General features: G+C 38.9%; 1 protein-coding gene across 1 annotated transcript in view; it reads right to left on the minus strand.

Annotated features, from left to right (window-relative positions):
• Positions 1 to 12,697, minus strand: part of cftr (CF transmembrane conductance regulator) — a gene marked incomplete at its 3' end in the record, with an annotated part of 60,833 nt that overhangs the window by 10,989 nt on the left and 37,147 nt on the right. The window lies entirely within an intron of this gene.

Genomic DNA, 12,697 nt, shown 5'->3' on the forward strand with positions numbered 1-12,697 from the left:
CGTCCACGCACGCGCACGTGTGTTTCCCATTCGTTTAATTACACAAACACATGCTTCCTTTTTTTTTTTTTTTTTTGAGGACATGACATTTTATCCGGTGGATTTCCAGGAGTTTTGATCAGTTTTCACAGAATCACAGTTGTGTTATGATCCAGGTGTCTGACGCTGAGGCTTCCTCACGTTACAGCACCAGGACCTGCTCACATGTTCATCCGTATAAAACAAGATCAACACAAATCAATCTAACTATAAAGAAGGTCTGACCAGTTGAATCCTCTGATCTGAGTCTTTCTCTGTCGTCTTAGTATCACGACTTTATTTGTGTCTTCAAACTGTGCAGGTGAGCTACAACCTGTCTGCTTTCATTCAGAAATTATGTCCGGTAACACTTTATAATACTGAATACTGAATTCATCATTTATAACGCATGAATACTCATTAGTATGTAGTTCATACAGTTAGTGCTTATCAATGATGAGTAAAACAATTTAAGCTGTGTTTATAAACTACATACTAATGAGTATTCATGTGTTATAAATGATGAATTCAGTATTTATTAATGCTTAAAGCAGATATCAGTGGAATGTTTTTGTTAATATAAGTCCTAAATAGTCCTATTTTCCGTCAGCAATCACTTACATGAAGTATTTCAGCCTAAACACGAGTCTCTCCGTCACTCTGCTCTGCTGTAACCCGAGGAGAAAATTTTCCTTGTGGGATACAAGTGTTATCCAATGAGGAGAGAGAACGGCATGAAGGGCTGTGTGTGCAGCCAAGGGATGCGCGTGAATGTGGTGACGTAGCACGAGGACCAATTGATGCCTGACAAGGGCGGGGGCTGCTAACTCATGGTGCGTTCAAAGAAACTCGTACTTTGTGTTTTTCCTTCCTGTGAAGTCATACCAGTTCGATCTGGTACGAGTTCACGGGTCGGAAGTTACGAGTGGCCGTTATAGGGAACTTTCACAGACAACAGGATGGTAAAAACACGAGCTACGGGTTACCTGGAACGCTACCAAGTCGTAGTTGTGACTTGAAGCTGTAACTTACGGTTTCAAAAGCCTGCCTTGAACGCAGCATTAGCCGAAACGGCCGTGAAGCTGATATCTGCTTTAACTAATGCTTAATAGTGTGTACTTAAAGCAGAAGTAAGTGATATATTTGTGTTAATATAAGTCTTAAATAGTTATATCCTCCGACAGCAATCACTTACATAGAGTGTTTGGACCGAAACACGGGTCTGTCAGTCCCTCTGCTCTGCTCTGAGTCGAGGAGAAAACATTTATCGTATCCTACAGTTTTATCCAATGAGGAGAGAGAACGGCATGCAGGGCTGTGTGTGCAGCCAAGGAACGCCGTGAATGTGGTGACGTAGCGACGAGGACTGTTATGGTGCGTTCAAGGAAACTCGTAACTCCTGTTTTTCCGACCTGTGAAGTTGTATCAGTTTGATCTGGTACGAGTTCACGGTTCAGAAGTTACGAGTGGCCGTTATAGTGACTTTCACCGGTAAAACAGGTCAGAAAAACACGAGTGGGTTGCCTGGAACGCTACAAAGTCGTAAGTTGTGACTTGAAGCTGTAATTTACGGTTTCAAAAGCCGGCCTGGAACGCAGCATTAGCCAAAACGACCGGATCACTTACTTCTGCTTTAATATAAAGTATTACCTGATGTCCCCCTATTATTGGTTGATAAACTGTAGGTTTCTATTTATCTTGTGTTTTCCAAGAGTTTTCTGCAGAGCTGCACTGAGGGGATTCAGAATAATCAAAGTGAGTTGTTGTTAAACAGCAAAATGTTGAGACTCGAATGGAAATCATTGCAAAATATGCATGTTCATGTATAAATGAGAAACATCGGATGATTAATCTGTTACTCTCAGTTTTTTGCTCCCTAATTTTGGTTTCAGCCTCAAAAATCATTCACCACATCATTTGGGACCTAATTATGAAATGAATGACTACTAATTATTAATGATTATCCAGTAGTACTGTAGGTGATCAGTTTGAGCTGCTTCTGGTTTTTCTTGTTATTTACTACAGTAAATGTTTATTCATGTTGCCATGAAGCACAAAAATCTTCGCCGAAACCCATACCACCACTCTGACGACCTCAGACCATCAGTGAGTTGTGGTTTGTAAATCGTACAGAAGAGGAGGAGGGGATTTATGTGTCGAAGCTTTGAACTGTGATCAATATCAGAGTTTTGCTAAACCTGCAGGTGCATCTGATTTATATTTGTTTTGCACAGTTAAAAATACACAAGTAAAAGAGCTCACACACGTCACTCTGTCAAAACTCATTAAGACCCTGTCACTCACACACACACACACACACACACACACACACACACACACACACACACACACACACACACACACACACACACACATACACACCAATAGGGGGAACAGGGGACCTGTCGGGCCAAGCTGCCAAGAGGGGTCTTATGTTTACACTTATTTTGAAAAAACAAACATGGAATATAAAATTTACTTGTAAGGTGTTTTACCATAATATTACTGAAAATGTGACTTTTAATTATTTTTAAAGAAATTGCCAAGAGGGGACTTGGATCTCTGAGCGACATTTACCTATCAAAGAGTGGACCTCCACATACTGCAGTGGAGCTGTCTGCACCCATTCATTCACCTAACGACCCATTCATTCACCTAATGAGTCTTTGTTCACAACAATGACTTTCTCAGTTTCTTTCAAAAATGGATAATATAACTTTAGAGTTATCATTACTTATTTTAAAGTCTCTGTAGTACAAATTGTATATAAATATATAATCATGGCCACATTTGAGAGTGAATATTTTTTATTGAATTGCATGCAGTTCAGAAGTAACATGACTGCATGCACTAATATCAAGTTCTGCAGTATAAGCAACAACATTTACTTTAAACCGGCTTTAATATAGATTAATTATTTTTTCTTAACAAAGATAATTTTACTCATCCATAAATGCGTTGCCTCTGTCATTCTTAGCAGTCCAAGAGGGGATCTACTATCATCTCAATTTTAAATGGTCAAAATGCTCTAGACATTTGGTTTCAACCAATTAATAGGAAATAGGAATGCATTTTATTTATTGTTTTGCATTGCAGAAAAAAGGTCCACACTTGGTTCATATGGAATGACAGGGGTCCACTGTTGGCTGGTACATAATGACACAGGTTCCCACTTAGTTAGCATGGAGTGACATACACACTCCATCATGTATGAATATGAAAGAAATAAGCAAAAGTGATCATTCTTAAGATATATTTTTTTCATCAAAACTTAACACAAACATTTCTAATAAAGTAGCACCAATAATGTTTTCATTATTTTTAAATGTAGGGTGTACTACTGCAACACACATTTCTACAGTCTATTAATTTTTCCCCTACAAGAGTTTTATACTCCTTGACTGCATTTTTGTTATAGGAAAAAATATTTGAATTAAAACTAAGGGTTTTAGGTCATTTTAATGTACTTGCATCATGAATCTGTATTTATGAGGATGTATTTTATTTACTATTTTACATTACAGAAAAAGGTCCACACTTGGTTTATATGGAATGACAGAGGTCCACTGTTGGTTGGTACGGAGTGACACACACACACTCCAGCATGGGTGGATAAGCAGTTTTAAGATACATTTTTAATCGAAATTTAATACAAACATTTGTAACTATTAATACACACAACACACACACACAAACACATGCAAACACACATATTTAAACTAAAGTAGCACTGGTGAAGTTGTCATTGTAGTTTTTTTAAAACATGGAATGTACTGTGAAAACTCAATGGCAACCTATCAAGATACTTAAGGGAATATTTCAGTTATTGACATTTATGGCTCAACAATAAAACATGTATGGGAAAATAAAGGAGGCGCTGGGGGGTCATCAGTTTGTCTGAGATACAAGGGATAATTCTTCTAGAGGATGGATTAACCTCACTAAGTAATATACCACTGCAACACACCTTTCTACAGTCTGTCAAGTTTTTGACTTAATGAAGTTTCATACTCCTTGACTGCATTGTTGTCATGGGAAAACTACTTTAAATAACTAAACTCAGGATTCAACATGGTCTGATGGCCCAGAGCCACAAAGTGTTATTCTGTAGTCACCTAATGTCCCATATAGCCTAGATGAAGCTCTGTGGTGGCCACCTATTGTCACTCTTCTACTTTTTAACAGCACATGGTTTCAATCAATTTTAATGTACTTGCATTCTAAATCTATATTAATAGGGATGCATTTTACTTATTGTTTTACATTGCAGAAAAAAAGGTCCACACTTGGTTTATATGGAATGACAGGGGTCCACTCTTGGTTGGTGCATAATGATACAAGTGCCCACTTAGTTAGCATGGAGTGACATACACACTCCATCATGTATGAATAAGAAAGAAATAAGCAAAAGTGATCATCCGTAAGAGAAATGTTTCATCACAGCTCCACGTTACACTTGTTCCAGGCTCTGCCCGTCGTTTTTCTCTAGAAATAGAAACTTTTTCCAACTTTTTTTTTTATCTCTGTGTAGCGATCGCACTCGTCTTCTCCTTCTATTTCACTTCTTGCTCTGATCTACAGTCTCATTCGTTCTACACATCCCTGAAACCCCAAAATTACTCACAGTGTGGGCGACAGCGTCCCCATTTACCAGCCGCAGAAAACTGCGTTTGACGTATACAGTATGTACGTCAATGGCACTCAATGAGTTAAGTGGGAGGTACACAATAAATCTAATTCTAATCAAATTTATTTTGAAAACAAATAGTAGAATGGCAATCTGATTCAGTGATTAATTTGTTACACATTTGGGTTGCTTCCTAATGATTTTTTGATGTTTTAGTACCCAGCTAAACACAACAACAAGTGTGTATATTCCTTACTATCTACATTATGTATGTGCCTTGTAGGCACTTTACTTGCAAGTGTGTGTATGCAGTGTTTTATAAATCGGAATATTTTTTGTCACATCACATCTACCCCGACACTTTAGAGCGCTTCTGTCTCGACGCCGTGTTTGCCTTCGTTCTGACCTGAACACGGCATGTGTTGTTTGGGTTAGAAACATGCACATTTGCAAAGGAAAAAAAGCAAAATAGATTAGCGGAATCATTAAGCATGCACGCACATAATCCCAAGGAAATTATCACGTGGGAACCAGTTCTGAAGAGGAACCGGTTCTCAATTCCCACCCATAGACTTCAGTCTATGATGTGGACACAAAAGCATTCCTCTACATTTAAGTAGTGAAGTCATCAACACTCATGTATTTCACAGATACTAAATCCTGGTACACACATAAAGATTCTCTAAATTTCAACCAATTTTTTATCTGTGAAAGACCCCACACGTGAAGATAAAAAATCTGTGATTGAACAGTTTTGATCGTATTGTGTGTGGTGTGCTGTGATATTCCAAACACAACACACCACACACATTAAGATTTTTCAGAGTCGTGACCCTCCGGTCAGAAAACTCAGAAAGAGATCAGTATTGTTGTAGCTACTCTTTCGGGTCTATTTCCGGAATGGACAATGAGAGTGATGTAATTTTTTTAAATGAAAGCGGGACACTTCAGCCTTGACAACGATACCATCTGTGTGTGTCTGTGGCTTCGGAGGCCGAGCAGTAAAGCGGCTGTGAGCGGCGGCCACATGATCATTTAAACATGGCTGCTCTATTGCTGGCTGTTGCTGGCTATGATTAGGGTTGGGCATCGTTTGGATTTTAGCGATTCTGATTCCAATTCCGATTCTCTATTTCGATTCCGGTTCTAAACGATTCTCGATTCCGATTCTTTGAGGTGCAGGTCAACAGGTCACAACTTATTTCACAGGATATTTTTTTATTTGACAAACTCTTCACACAGGCCATTTTTGCATGCATGGTTGGACTTCAAACATACATCTTACACAGTTTGTAAGACCTCCAAAAGGCCTCCAAAAATAGATTTTGCCAACTATAGTATTAAATTAAAAGGGAGGGTCCCTAACTGTAACTATAAAACTGAAAGTCTAACATAGAGCTGCAGAACAGGTGATTGTATATGCAATAAAATAAAACAAACACTGGAGCAGTCATGATGACAAATCAAAAACAGTTTTTGTTTAAGAAGATAATCATGCCTGCCTTCTCAGGCTGAGGAGGTCTGTAGGTCAAGAAATGTTTACTTTATTTGCGGTGCGGGGCGCGGTGGGGCGGGTCATTAAAAACACTGATGATGAAGTCCAGTGTGTTATCAGGGGCGCGCTGATGTTGACGGGAAAGCCGGCGGAGGTGTGAGGGAACCGGGTGAGACGGCGGCTGGGAGCATCAGCAGACCGGAGTTGGTTTCACTGAGAGCAGAGAGCAGACCGGGGAGAGGGAGAGGCGGCGGCCGCGGCGGCTGCTGCACTCGCGCTGCACTGTGACTCTCCCACTCCTCACGAGCTCCACACTGACAAGCTACCGGCAACACAGCGCCTCTGTCTGCCCTTTCAAAGTAAAACGCCGCTGTCTGACGTTTAAAATAGAAAATAGATGCGGTGATGCGGGGCGGGTCAAATTACTTCAAACTAGTGCGAGCGGAGTAAAACAAACAAACTAGTGCGGACATTTAGGAACCGAAAAAAAGAATCGAAGTTCAAACGGCTTCTTAACGATTCCGGAACCGGACGTTAGGAACCGGTTCCTATTTGGAACCGTTTTTCGGTGCCCAACCCTAGCTATGATCGCTACCGTCTTTGCTATCGGCTATCAGGAAATCTCCCGTGTATGCGTGAATGTCTGTGTGAACCTCATGTAATGCCAGGGCTGCACCGTGGCTCTCTGTGGGATTACCGGTGTTGTGTCGAGAAGTGGCTTGCTGCGAGCAGCATGCAGAGCTTGGCACTTCTCAGCACAACACCAGCTTTCCACATGCAAGATGACTTTTGATTTGTAAATATTGAACATGTTTAATATTTACGATTATCAATTCAGCGCCAAACGTTTTCTGAGGCGATTGTTGTGAGAATTTTGACTCTTAACACACCACACACTACAAGAGAATCTCATAAAATAATCTTAAAACCTTAGGATAATCGGCCGATTTTTGTCTTTGGTCGGAAGGGGGAAGATCGGGGCAAAATCAGCCCGATTATCTTTATGTGTGTGGTAGGCTTAACTCTACCTCCACTCTCCACTCTAAATGTGGAACTGGCTGAGAAGTGAGTGAGGGCTTTAAATCTGTGCCAGACGACTTGTGTCAGTCCTTGACTGTCGGGAGTGTGGGGGATGGTTTCTTGTAGCTGACGATGGTCGTTAGCAACTCTGAAGGGCAACCTGGAAAAGACTAGCATCCCTCAGCCAAGATCTTATATCCAAATCAGACTAACAGACAGTGGAATTCCCCAGTCCTAGGTTGGCCATGTGCTACACACCTATGGACTTCTGTGGCAATTGTAAAGAGTGGGTGTCCCAGCAATAATCCACCCTGTCAAGTCTTCGATGAGTTTTGTAAAGGTGTGTGATGCCTTGTGATCAGTATAATATTTTGTCAGCCTTTATATGGTCAACCATGGTGTGCCAGTAGAAATGTTTCTGAAATTAGGATTTATCAGATTTCCAGAGATACAGGGGATAAATCAGCTATAGTGGATGGAATAACTCCAAAATACCCACTGTTGAACTACTGCAACACACATTTTTATTTACCAAACTATTAGCTCTACTGGAGTTCATGTATACCTGTCTGCATATTTTTGGTCCACAACAAAAGTTAAAACTAAAACTAAATTAGTGTTCTTTTTCCTTCTGTATATTACACACTGTATCACATAGTCATACACGTCTATAGATGAAATTGGTGTATGAATTGAAACCTAATTTAAAGTTGTCAAAAGGTACAGGATTGGCACAGGGTCAGAGAGTTTATATTAAGTGGGAAGTACACAATAAAAGCTGTATTCAGTTCACACTGGTGCTCAGCAGAAATGGGTCTGGTTGCTTTCAGGATGTGTGGATTGTACATTCAACAATCCCATATTACCTTATTCATAGCATCTGAAGTGGATTATAAACAAATTCAATTAATTGTGTTCAGAAGATGGTAAAACGTTATCTAATTTATTTATATTTTTAAGTAATTCATTTGTTATCTATTTTGGTTGTTTCCTAATGATTTTCTTTCGTTTCAGTACCCAGCTAAACACAAGTGTGTATATTCCTTATTATCTAGGTATAACCTTGTGCATGTTGAAGTAAGAAATGTGACTTCATTACATTTACACACAGTTTTCTAAGTAGAGTTGAACATTTTTAATGGGGTTTCAGTCTATGATGTGGGCACAAAACATTCCTCTACATTGAAGTAGTTAAGTCACCAGCACTCATGTATTTCACAGGTCCTAACTTTAAGGTAGAGTTGTTGAACTGGGATCTGAGAAGTGAGTGAATGGAGTGAGAGTGGAGTGAGTGCCAGATGACCTGTGTCAGTCCTTGAGTGTGGGCAGTGTGGGGGATGGGTTGTCGTAGCTGACGATGGTCGTTAGGTATTTTCAGGTTGGGCTTCAGAGTTTCTACCTTCTTTCAGCCAACATCTTATATCCAAATCAGACCGACTGAGACACAGGTATTCCCAGGTCTTAGGTTGGCCATGTGCTACTACGCACCTATGGCCTTTGGTGATTCAACTTCTGTGGCAACTGTAAAGAGTGGGTGTACCAGCAATATTCCATTTTGTCTAAAGAATTGTCAGTTCTTTGATGAGTTTTGTGAAGGTGTGTAATTACCTGTTATAATATTCTGTGACAGGGCCTTTATATGAGCCACCATTGTCTGCTAGTAGTAATGCTGTCTGAGAACAACAGTGTGGATGGAATAACCCCCCAAAAAACCCTGTTAAACTACTCATTAAAAGGTATTTAGAAAATCAAGGGAAATAAAGGAACCCATAAATATAAAAACACATGCAAAGCCTTACAAAGCCTTGTAAAGGACAATTAGGACACAGCAAGAACTATATTCCTCAGACACGGTCCACACCACTGTCAACTTTTTTTATTTGTGTTGCAGCAGTTCAACATTGAGCTATTTGGGGTTATTCCATCCACACAATGCCTTATCCCTTGTATCTTTGGCAATCTGATGAATCCTAATTTCTTGTGCCATGTTAAGTAAGATGTTGTTCCCAGACAACATTTCTGGCAGAGAATGGTAGCTCATAAAAATGCTCTGTGACTCTATATTGCATGTACCCATGTTTCAGTCAGTCTGTTTTGAATGTAAGTAAGTGGAGTGAAATGCACACTCCATCATGTATGAATAAGAAAGAAATAAGCAAAAGTGATCACCCTTAAGAGAAAATTTTCATCAAAACTTAACACAAACATTTCTAATAAAGTAGCTCAGATAAATACAGTGGGGCCAGGCCGTTAAGTGCTTTAAAAACAAACATTAAAAGTTTAAAATCAATTCTGTAAGGGACAGGGAGCCAGTGAAGGGAGTTAAGAACAGGAGTAATGTGCTCACGTCTATTAGTGTTAGTTAAAAGACGGGCAGCAGCGTTTTGGACAAGTTGGAGGCGACTGAGCGAAGACTGGGAGACGCCAACATAAAGTGCATTGCAATAGTCCAATCTAGAACTGAAACATTTTGACTGTGTGAATGTGTGTGGCAATAGTTTAACATAGGGATCCTCTCAATGAATTATCCCTTGTATCTCTGACAAACTGATAATCCCCCATTCCCTCTGTATTTTCCCATATCAAATTGTTGTATATCAGTACCTCTTTGATGGTTTACTTGTACATAATATATCATCGTAGGTTGCCATTGAGTTTTCACAGTACACCCCACATAAAAAAACACGACATTACCGTTGCTACTTCATTATAAATGTTTGTATTAAGTTTTGATGAAAGTTTTGAGCTTTTGAGGTTAATCCATCCTCTAGAAGAATTATCCCTTGTATCTCAGACAAACTGATGACCCCCCAGCTCCTCTTTTATTTTCCCATACATGTTTTATTGTTGAGCCATAAATGTCAATAACTGAAATATTCCCATAAGTATCATGGAAGGTTGCCATTGAGTTTTCACAGTAACTAACCCTAACCCCATGTTTAAAAACAAAACTACAATTACCAGTGCTACTTAAGTTGGAATATGTGTGTTTGCATGTGTTTGTGTGTGTTGTGTGTATTAATAGTTACAAATGTTTGTATTAAATTTAGATTTAAAATGTATCTTAAAACTCAGCAATTTCTCTCCTTTCTGCTTTGCTGGAGTGTGTATGTCACTCAGCACCAACCAACAGTGGACCCCTGTCATTCCATATAAACCAAGTGTGGACCTTTTTCTGTAATGTAAAACAGTAAATAAAATACATCCTCATAAATACAGATTCATGATGCAAGTACATTAAAATGACCTAAAACCCTGAGTTTTAATTCAAATATTTTTCCTATAACAACAATGCAGTCAAGGAGTATAAAACTCTTGTAGGGGAAAAAATAATAGACTGTAGATATGTGTGTTGCAGTAGTACACCCTACATTTAAAAATAATTACAACATTATTGGTGCTACTTTATTAGAAATGTTTGTGTTAAGTTTTGATGAAAAATTTCTCTTACGGATGATCACTTTTGCTTATTTCTTTCTTATTCATACATGATGGAGTGTGTATTTCACTCCATGCTAACTAAGTGGGCACTTGTATCATTATGCACCAACCAACAGTGGACCCCTGTCATTCCATATAAACCAAGTGTGGACGTTTTTCTAAAACGTAAATCAACAAATAATTCCTATACAGATTTATGACGCAAATACATTAAATTTAATTGAAATCACATGCATTTAAAAAGTAAAAGTCTGACAATAGGTGCCCCCAACAGGGCTTTATCTATATGAGATGTACGTGGCCAAAAAGTAACTTTTTGTGGCTCTGAGCTATCAGGCCATGTCAAACTGTGTTTTCCCATGACAATAATGCAGTTAAGTAGTATAAAACACCAGTACAGTGAAAAATTAATAGACTGTAGAAATGTGTCTGGCAATAGTTTAACATAGGGACTTTGTGAGATTAATCCTCTCAATGAATTATCCCTTGTATCTCTGACAAACTGATGATCTCCCAAACCCTCTGTATTTTCCCCAAAGATAACAAATTGCCGTGCCAATACTTTAATATCAGTTACTCTTTGATGGTTTACTTCTACATAATATATCATCATAGGTTGCCATTGAGTTTTCTGTAATATAAAACAGTAAATAAAATACATCCTTATGAATACAGATGATCCTAAAACCCTCTCTTAAAAAATGAAAAGACTGTAGAAATGTGTGTTGCAGTAGTACATCCTACATTTTAAAAATAATTACAACATTATTGGTGCTACTCATTATACATTTTTGTGTTAAGTTTTGATGAAAGTTTTCTCTTAAAAACTATCACTTCACACTCACATGATGGAGTGTGTATGTCACTCCATGCTAACTAAGTGGGGTCGTGTGTCATTATGCACCAACCAACAGTGGACCCCTGTCATTCCATATAAACCAAGTGTGGACCTTTTTCTGCAATGTTAGTCAACTAATAATTCCTATACAGATTGAGAACACATGTATATTGTAAAATTGAAACCCTGTGCTTAAAAAAACTGGACAAGCAACAATAGCAAGGTCAATTATTTTTAATGTTTAATCAGAATTCAACAGAAATGATCTAAATTACCATTTTATTTAAAATTTTGTTATGGGTGATCCATTTTTTCAATATTTTAAAATGTCTATTATACCTAATACAGTGTTGAGTTTAAACTTAAGACATCCATGAAAACAGAACCTTTATATTTTGTTACAAAGAATAACAAATTATGTTTCAAGGTACTGGTTTGTTCACTAAGGAGCCTGTTTGATAGCCTCTCTACAGTCTGAAAGGCTGCCGGGGCTGCAAGTCGTTCACACGTTGGAGGAGTGTAAGAAACGACGTGTGTGAATGAGTCGTTAAAAACCCTGCTCCAGCCTGCCGGGGCACTGCTGAATATGGTATTTCACACACACACACACTCAGGTCCCCTCTTGGCTAAAGTTAAAAAAATTAACCAGAAGGTTTTTCACATGATTTTTAGTTGATTTAAAGCATGTCCAAGAGGGGACCTAAAAAAAGTCCCCTGTTGGCTGCTTGGTCCCCTGTTGGTGAATGTGTAACGACGCCGATGTCCCCTCTTAGATAGGTACAACAGTGCACACACACACACACACACACACACACACACACACACACACACACACACACACACACACACACACACACACACACACACACACACACACACACACACACACACACACACACACACACACACACACACACACACACACACACACACACACACACACCCCATGACACACAAAATGACAATTTTTCCAAAAAACTAAATAAAAACTACAATGAACAAAGCAAAACTAACTCAAACTAAAGTTGAGTCAGATAACATCGGCTTAGCTGTAGTTTTCTTAGAGATGTCTAAAGCTGCAGGAAGAAAACACCCAGGGTTTAAAATTAGCACCCGCCACTCGCCAAATGCGGGTAAAAATATGATTTGGCGAGTAAAATTATTAGGCCACTCGCCATTGGCCGGCAGCTGGAATAGGCCTATGCCAACTTCACTATATAATTGTCATCATAAATGCTGAACAGTGAAACGAACACAG

The sequence above is a fragment of the Trachurus trachurus genome, assembly GCF_905171665.1.
Source record: "Trachurus trachurus genome assembly, chromosome: 6".
NCBI lineage: Eukaryota > Metazoa > Chordata > Actinopteri > Carangiformes > Carangidae > Trachurus > Trachurus trachurus.